This window comes from Eptatretus burgeri, chromosome 16 (genome assembly GCF_056783735.1).
Source record: "Eptatretus burgeri isolate ZD-2024b chromosome 16, Ebu_testis_v1, whole genome shotgun sequence".
NCBI lineage: Eukaryota > Metazoa > Chordata > Myxini > Myxiniformes > Myxinidae > Eptatretus > Eptatretus burgeri.
In genome coordinates, this window is record NC_140976.1 from 12,868,785 (window position 1) to 12,878,155 (window position 9,371).

A 9,371-nucleotide genomic window follows, 5' to 3' on the forward strand; every position below is an offset into this window, starting at 1 on the left:
ATTCAGGATATTGTGGATAAGTATAATGACACGATTCACACATCAACAAATATGAAACCATCAGAAACATTTACAAAATTAAAATATGAAAAAGAGGTTAATGTCAGAAAACCTAAGTTTAAAGTTGGTGATATCGTAAGAATATTTCGGTGGAAATCTCATTTTGAAAAGGGTTTTACTAAACGATGGACGAACGAGCTTTTTAAAATTGTTGATGTAATAGATACAGTTCCTGGAACTTATAAGATATATGATTTGGAAGGAGAAGAGATTTTAGGTTCATTTTATTCACAGGAATTACAAAAGACAAAGATAAATTGAAATTTTTTGACTCCGCCCACACAAAACCCACCCACATAAACCCCACCCCACACAAGATCCACACAAACCCCACCCCACACAAACCCCACACAAACCCCACCGAAGCCCCGCCCACATAAACCCCACCCACACAAGCTCCACACACACAAACCCCACACAAGCTCCACCCATATTCATCATATTCACATAATTCGTGATTAGTTAATTAGTTCCCCACACACAACATGTTTATTTAATTAAAAAATTATCCACCCATCCACACAAGCTCCACTCATCCACCCATGTCTACACCCATTCATTTATCCACACAAACCTCATCCACATAAGCCTCATCCACATTCACCCCTCCCACATAAACCCTCCCCACCCAAGCCCCACCCACATAAACCCTGCCCACATAAACCCTCCCCACATAAACCCCTCCCACACAAGCTCCACCCACATAAACCCTGCCCACACAAACCCCACCGAAGCCCACCCACATAAACCCCATCCAGGCCCCGGCCACACAAGCGCCACCCACATAAACGCCCTCCCACAAGCCCCGCCCACACATGCCCCACCCACACAAGCCCCGCCGAGGCCCCCCCCACCCACGCCCCACCCACACAAGCCCCGCCCACACACGCCCCTCCCACACAAGCCCCACCCCCTCATCCCCCCTGTGCGCCCCCACCTTTGACCCACCACCTCCCTCATCCCACCGCCACCCTTCCCCACACACACATGGGGAGGGGAGGGGTGGGATGAGGGGGTGATGGGTCATTGGGGGAGCGCACCTACCCCCACCCACTCCCCCTCCCTCCCTCTCCTTCATGTCTTGATTCTCTTTTTGAAATTCAAAATCAAGTAATTGTAAACAAAACAAATATAATTAATCAAAATTGAAAATATTAAATATTCATTTGCGAGAATGTATAATCTTTCCCAGCAATCTTCTTCAGATGTCTTGTGATGTCGAAACTCAGACACCATATTCTGTTTTAAAACAAAAAGTGGATAATAATTAGGTTTTATAAAGATAATTACATGGTAATATGAGTGAGCCTGGTGTTGGTTCTAAGTTCAAGCCTCGTTGACCACTGAATTCACACACCAGGAGGCCGACTCAGCCTGTCATCCTTTCAAGGCCAATAAAATGAATTCCAGTGTACTGACAAAACCGCGTCCAAACGAATCATGCAACCAATATAAGGCGACATTCCAAAGAGAGAGTGATATTAATAAACAAATAACTAAATAATAATTCAGAAACATTTACCTCCAGAAAATCATGTGTTGTACCAGATTGCTTCAACAGCTTATGTTGTGTGATCGAGCTGAAAAAAATAAAATAATGAGTCAAGGGTATAGATGGAGAGACAGACAGAGAGAGGTAGGTAGAAAGACAGACAGAGAGAGATACAAAGAGACAGACAGGGAGAGAAAGAGAGAGACAAACAGACAGGGAAAGAGACACACACACACACACGCACACACACACGCACGCACGCACACACGCACACACACACACACACACACACGTGTCTCACCATTGGTTTAATTCATTCGAGATCAGAGGCCGTGATAAGACTTCGTACCAGTCATTATAAATGTTTTTCAATTCTCTTCTAAAACCATTGACCTCTTCAATAAGAGCATTCATTTGATGCACCTCATCGTGATATGTAAACTCCACTTCTTCCAAGGACCTGCCAGGAAAAAATATATATTTTCGCATTATCACGATTTAATTTATAATCAATTGCTTCATCGTTCAAAGAGGAAACCATACACAAACTTACCAACTTTGTAGTGAGCTGTTATCTTCATCGGAAGAGAGTGAGTCCATGTCTCAGTTTTTTTTTACCATTGGTACAAGATGGCAAAAAGATCAGAGGCCGTGATAAGACGTCGTGTCAGTCATTAAAAATGTTTTTCAATTCTCTTCTAAGATGATTGACCTCTTCAATAAGAGCATTAATTTCATGCACCTCGTCGTGATATGTAAACTGATCTTCTTCCAAGGACCTGCCAAGAAAAAAAAAAAATATCAGAATTATCACGATTTAATTTATAATCAATTGCTTCATCGTTCAAAGAGGAACCTATACACAGGCTTACCAACTTTGTGTTGAGCTGTTTTGTTCGCGGAAGAAAGATCGCTCATGTCTCAGTTGTAAAAATGAAAATCCCGTCTGGCAGAAACTTTGTCTGGCGAATCACTTATAAGGCAACGATGAGGAGATTGCTTAATCATTGGGTGTGGCCACAGGAAATGACGCTTCGAGCGAGACAGCTTGGAAAATAACTGGGCGAAATATATTCTCAAATTGTATGAATCATTTTTAAAACATACTTAAAATGCCCTAAAATGATTTTGATTAAACTCATGTTTAAAAGCCTGTTCGTGTTCTGAGATAAAATAGAAACACGAGGCCTTGTCTCACAGAATAGTTCCTATTTTTTCACAGCATGACTGTCCAAAAACACTTCCTCATTTTCACAGCACGACCATGTCAAAAAAACACTTCCTCATTTTCATGGCACGAACTGAAAACATTTGAAACAAAACTTTTTTTATGGCGTGGTTTATGCACAAAAATGATTTGCAATCCAGGCGGTGGCCAGATGAGATCATTGAGAGAAGTTTTATCATTTCATAATGGCACAAAAGGGGTATGTTAAAAAATATAAAGATTCAAATGTTTTGTTTTTCAATATTTTAGATGGGGATTATTGTGCAAAGAAAATTAAACTATTGAAGGAATTTGAGAATGAACAAATGTTTATAGGTTCAATGAGTGAGCTAAACAATATGCATCGGTTATTTGATAAAGAGTGTCCTGAGGCTTAGACGTTTCAGATATTTCTTTAGAATCACCTTTAACAAATCTTTATCTTATTGCATGGGTTATTTGAAAAAAAGTATCCCCAGGTTAAAAGGGGAGACAAATAAATATACCTTGGGATAAAAAGGGGGTTTATTTTTAGGGAAAAAAAATATGAATCGCTGAAAATCCCCCATTCATTTACATAGGGAAAAGTGAGCCAGAACCAGTATATTCAACCTACTGACAGGATCATAATGGAAAGCATTACCCCTTCAGAGAGAGCCATTGATATCAACAATCTTAACTTGAGTTTTGATGATCTGCCTATTGAGAGAGCTCTTGGAGTGCAGTGGTGTGTGGAATTAGATCAGTTCAGATTTAAAATAGTATTAAGAGACCAGCCTTTGATTCGTGATGGTGTTCTGTCCACAGTTGCCTCACTTTATGACCCCTTGGGATTTGTTTCCCCCTTTGTCCTCAGTGGCAAGCAGATTCTCCAAGATTTGTGCAAGCAAGGAACACGCTGGGATGAACCACTTAAAGAAGAGCTTTGCCCAAGATGGGAATGCTGGACAGAAGATCTTGCCAATCTGAAAAACCTCACTATTCCCAGATGCTACCAACCTCTGGGATTCTGAAAGATCCTAAAGGTCAAATTACATCACTTCTGAGATGCAAGTACCAGTGGCTATGGACAGTGTTCGTACCTCAGACTCGAAAACAAAGATGTCGTTGTTCATTGCTCGCTTGTCATGGGGAAGTCTTGGGTGGCACCAACTAAGGTCACTACCATACCCAGATTGGAACTGCCAGCTGCAGTAGTCTCTGTTAAAGCCAGTAACATGTGAAGGGAGGAGTTGGAATATGAACATGTTGAAGAATTCTTCTGGACAGATTCGAGAGTGGTGCTTGGCTACATTAGCAATGAGGCTCAACGGTTTCATACATTTGTTGCCAACCAAGTGCAAAGAATCAAGGAAAATCAAGAAAATCAAGGAAATCAAATCAAAGAATCAAAGAGTGCAAGGAACTTCGCTCTGATCAAGGAACAAACTTTGTTGGAGCCAAGAATGAGCTAAAGAAAGCCTTAAAGGAATTTTTGATGCTGAGATAATTAAGGTGTTCATGGCTGAACGACGGTGCGACTTTGTCATGAATTCCCTATGCGCTGGTCATGTTGGTGGAGCATGGGAGAGGCAAATTCGGACCGTCAGGAACATCTTGACATCATTACTTGACGAGTCTCCCAGTCGACTCGATAACTCTCTTTGTACATTTCTCTATGAAGCCATGGCAACCGTCAACAATCGCCCCTTAACGACAGAGAATGTTGAGGACCCAACAAGTCCAGGGAAGTTAATGCCAAACCAGCGATTCACCATAAAGTGTAAGGTGGCCCTTCCTCCTCCTGGAAAATTTATCAAGGAAGACGCTTATGCAAGAATGTGGTGGAGAAGGGTTCAATTTTTCGTCGATCAGTTTTGGAGTAGATGGAAACGCGAATACCTCTCCAACATAAGCCAAAGACGGAAATGGCACACTCCAAAAAGAAACCTGCAAGTTGGTGATGTAGTCATTGTAAGAAATGATGATGTCACTCGAAGCGAATGGCAACTGGCGAGGGTTAACTGAAGCCTTGGAGGATGCAGATGGACTAGTGAGAAGAGCCAAATTACTGTTGAGCAATCTAAGTTTGGACAGATGAGGGAAACGTACTTCTGAACCCTCAATACTGAACGTCCAAATCAGAAGTTGGTTCTTCTACTCGAGAATGAATCAGATCTGTTCCCGAAATCTCTAGTGGCATATGACCTTGGACTGGATGTTCGAGAGGTTATCGTGTCTGTTGTCTGCTATGAAAATTACTCCTGATTCCTTTTCTTCCAGACTTTGATATTGCTTGGCGTATTATCTGCTCTAATGTTCACAATACACTTTAGGAATCATTCACAGTTTGGTGGTGTTTACCATAAGATGTGTTTGTCAAGTCCAGAGTTATGCATTGGAATACTTTTTCATGTACGTGTGTGATTATTTGGACCATGTTCGAAAGTAGGTCGAACGGCTTTTATTCATTCGCCAAACGTCTTTGAATGGATGAACAGCCGCATAATCTCGGCTTGGCAATCTCAGCTTTAGAGCCCAGCAGAAAGAGGAAACAAGTTTCTACGGCGTCAGTAGGAGTTTGCAACTTCCTTATGGTGTGTAAGCGCTGTATTGGGAGAAGAATAAAGTTCAAGACACCCGTATTGAGATCTTTGCTCGTGATTATGTGGAGACATCTCCATGCCGAGCCGTCAGGAGTCTAACACAAGGGGCACCACTCTGTCTTCTCAGTGTGAACAATTTTCACAAAACACTTTGTTCCCATCAATAATTTAATTATCGTAAATAGGTCATAATAAATTATTAATTGTTCTTTTTTTTTCTGAGACTGCATGCTTACATTCACCAGCAGTTGAAAAGGGTGGAGGGAAGGCAACATTATATTGCCACCCCCCTCCCCCCCCCCGACATTTGAAAGTGGGGGAGTACTGGCACCTATTCCCACCTCCCCCTTACTGCTTAAACCCCATTTTCTATGGAATTTTATTACAGATTGGGTCCTCCACCCTTTGAAGGCCATGGCTCACCACCCTCTTTGATCAAATCTTGTGGCCAAAGCTCTTCTATACTCCAACTCTGTTACAAACCTCATTCCTCAATCAAAATTCAAGATTGGTGTTGATGGAAACTTTGGCATATTGTTACGTGTTGACCTCAGGGCACCACAGTGAATGCACCGGTAACCTGGAGGGTATCACGTCTTAAAATATATAGACACCAATGTGTCCTCAGGGTTGCTTTAGGGGTGAAACCAACATTTGTGGTGAAACGACAGGAGACAGAACGACAAGAGAACGTTATAAGAAATATTTAACAAGCCGGTAGGCGACATGGGTGGTCGCGAGACTAAGGCGAATTTGAAATACTAATACATGCCCGTAAAAAAAAAAAAAAAAAAATATATATATATATATATATATATATATATATATATATATATATATATATATATATATATATATATATATGTATATATATGTATATATATATATATGTATATATATATATATATGTATATATATATATATATATGTATATATATGTATATATATATATATATATATATATATATATATATATATATATATATATATATATATATATATATATATATATATATATATATACAAACCGCGAGCAACAAACAACAACCACACAGGCCGTTTCTTCACTCTCGCGTGCCCGTACGTGCGTGGCCCAGAAGTTCGAATATTATTCGCAGTTACGATTATTCGCAATTTAGTTTTAATACCCAATTATTCAATTAGCGCCAACGTATTTTACCTTTTCGCAATGTCGTGGCAAGGAAAAACAAAAAGAGAAGAGAGAGAAAAAAAAATTACTTCCTGGTTCGGAGCATACCAGCACTCTGATGTTACCGAAATTTATACACCGTCTAAAATGAAAACAATCATAACTTGGGGCATTGTGTTTATCTATAAATGCGCATAAGAAATCGAGAAATTATTAGAATACACGAAGTCATCATTATCCAGAAGTCCGTACGTTGTAACCCGTATTGGATCCGGAAGTCCATACGTTGTAATCCGTAATGGCGAACGCGGCTGAGCTTCCCTTCCCCATCGGCCACGCCCACGCAACAACGTGTCTTCTCATTGGTTTGGTAAATAAATGGCCATAACTTGGGAAGCACTTGTCCGATTAATATCAAACCTCAAAAAGGCACATCCTCAGGTCCCCAGCAATATACCCCGCAAGTTTCAATTAGATCGGACCAGCGGTTGTCGAGAAACAGCGGTCACAGACACACACACACACACACACACACACACACACACACACACACACACACACACACACACACACACACACACACACACACACACACACACACACACACACACACACACACACACACACACACACACACTGCTGGAATTATAGATAGAGGTAGATAAGAGAACACATCAGATGGCATTTTTTCCGTTCGTTGTTCCATATAGGAACATGACGAACAACTGTCCATTCATCATTTGTGTTCGATTCCATAACCCTACGTAAGGGAATCCCAACACGAACGTTGGCGTGAAAGCATATAGTAATATAATTGCATACTAGTCATACAGTTTTTGACGGATCGGGCTGAAATTTTTTGACAAAGAGGTTGATTATAGTGCGCATAAAAGCGCGGAAGCCGATTTTTGATTTTCAAAAAATTTTTGGGGGATTTTTTTCAAAAATTTCAAAATCCCATTGCTAGGCAACGGTGGCGTCAATAGCAACGGTGCTCAAAAGCATACAACTACATCCTGGTGTGAACCTACCAGTCAAGTTTCATCAAAATCAGTTGACTCCTCTGGCCTCCAGAGCTGTCCATTACATACAAACAAACAGACAAGCCGGTAGGCGACATGGGTGGTTGCTACATAATTGCATACTAGTCATACAGTTTTTGACGGATCGGGCTGAAAATTTTTGACAAAGAGGTTGATTACAATGCGCATAAAAGGCTGGAAGCCGATTTTTGATTTTCGAATTTTTTTTTTTTTTAGCATTTTTCAAAATTTTCAAAGTCCCGTTGCTAGGCAATGGTGGCGTCCATATAGCAACAGTGCTCAAAAGCATACAACTAGATCCTGGTATGAACCTACCTGTCAAGTTTCATCAAAATCGGTTGACTCCTCTGGCCTCCAGAGCAGTCCATTACATACAAACAAACATACATACATACAAACATACAGACAGACGGAAAACCTGAGAATAAGGGTAGTTTAGCGACCACCCAATAATCCCTAATATCTACTTTGATCACAATAATATTAATTAAATATATGAATAAATGACTTTCCTAAGAATCCCCAAATTAAATAATTAAAATAAACAAATTAAATACGAATGTTACATGCAACGATGCAGCTCTAAGTTAACTCACGACTCTCGACAGCAACTCAGCTTTATCAAGCAGTTTTCACATTAACCCCAGAGGTCATAAATGTGTGAAAGGTCGGCGGTGAGCCCCGTTGCTGTGGTTAAAGTCTGGAGCCTACACACATGGGAAGCCGACACACATGGTCACGTTCAAAGTCCTCAGAAGGTGAATCCCCGAATCCGAGAGAACCCGATTCAGCCGTTACAGCTGTACCACAGATGATGAAGATGGGAACTCCAACCTGATGTACTAGTAACATAAATGGGATCTTGTCAGAAACAGTACAGGCTATGTATAATAAAAAATAATACCTGGGCCATTCGGCTCCCCCTTACCCCAACCTTCTCCCCTTTAATGAAACATGGTTATTGAAAATGCATTGCCTTCAGCAAGGGAGACTTGAATTTCAAGCCAATGATTTATTCATCCGTCCCCTGGGAATGAGCAGCCAAAGTTCAGTTTGATAAAGCAGGTACCATCTCGAAAGAGGAAAAGAGTTGCGGTTGTTTTTTCCATGCAGGCGGGTTGGAGCCGATCATGGTGGAACCGCAATGAGAAATTGATAATACGAGACATAAAGCTCTGAATTGGGAGGGAAAAATATATAAACTTCCATCACCTCTCGAAAGCTCAATCATGAAATGCATCGAGTTGTAATAAATAGGGCTTTTAAATAATAAATAAAAATATCAAACATATAAACTTTCGAAATCAGATAATTTGCATCTTTTCCTGTGATCTGTGGAAATGTATTAAAATCATGTTCTCCGGTGTGTTTGGTGAGCAATGTGGCTCAAGAACCCCTCCAAAGGAACTCTGGTTGATGGTATAGTGGGTAATATAAAATGGTCAGTACTGAACAAAATCCCAAGAGGTGTGTACATGTACACACACACACACACACACACACACACACACACACACACACACACACACACACACACACACACACACACACACACACACACACACACACACACACACACACACACACACACACACACACACACCGTGAAAATGACTGCATAAGGGGATCCTTTCATTGGATATTTATCTTCCAATTAATGTCAGAATAAGTGATCTCATAAACCCCAATTTCGGACTTTCATGATCAATACCGTCGACAATTTCTCTTATTCCTGCCACCCCTCTGTATTTTCCCCCCATCATATGTGGTTTCCTTTACATTTATCCCCTAATTTTATTTTCGCAACCCTGTGCTTGGTGTCATGATGCCCATG

General features: G+C 40.7%; 1 long non-coding RNA gene across 1 annotated transcript; it reads right to left on the reverse strand.

Moving 5' to 3' along the window:
* Positions 1-1,131: 1,131 nt before the first annotated feature.
* LOC147010540 (uncharacterized) lies at positions 1,132-8,313 on the reverse strand. Its single transcript, XR_015052451.1, has 4 exons — positions 8,253-8,313; positions 1,854-2,331; positions 1,583-1,640; positions 1,132-1,299 (listed from the first exon to the last, which is right to left on the reverse strand). It is a non-coding gene; the product is annotated as an uncharacterized LOC147010540 (long non-coding RNA).
* Positions 8,314-9,371: the final 1,058 nt, after the last annotated feature.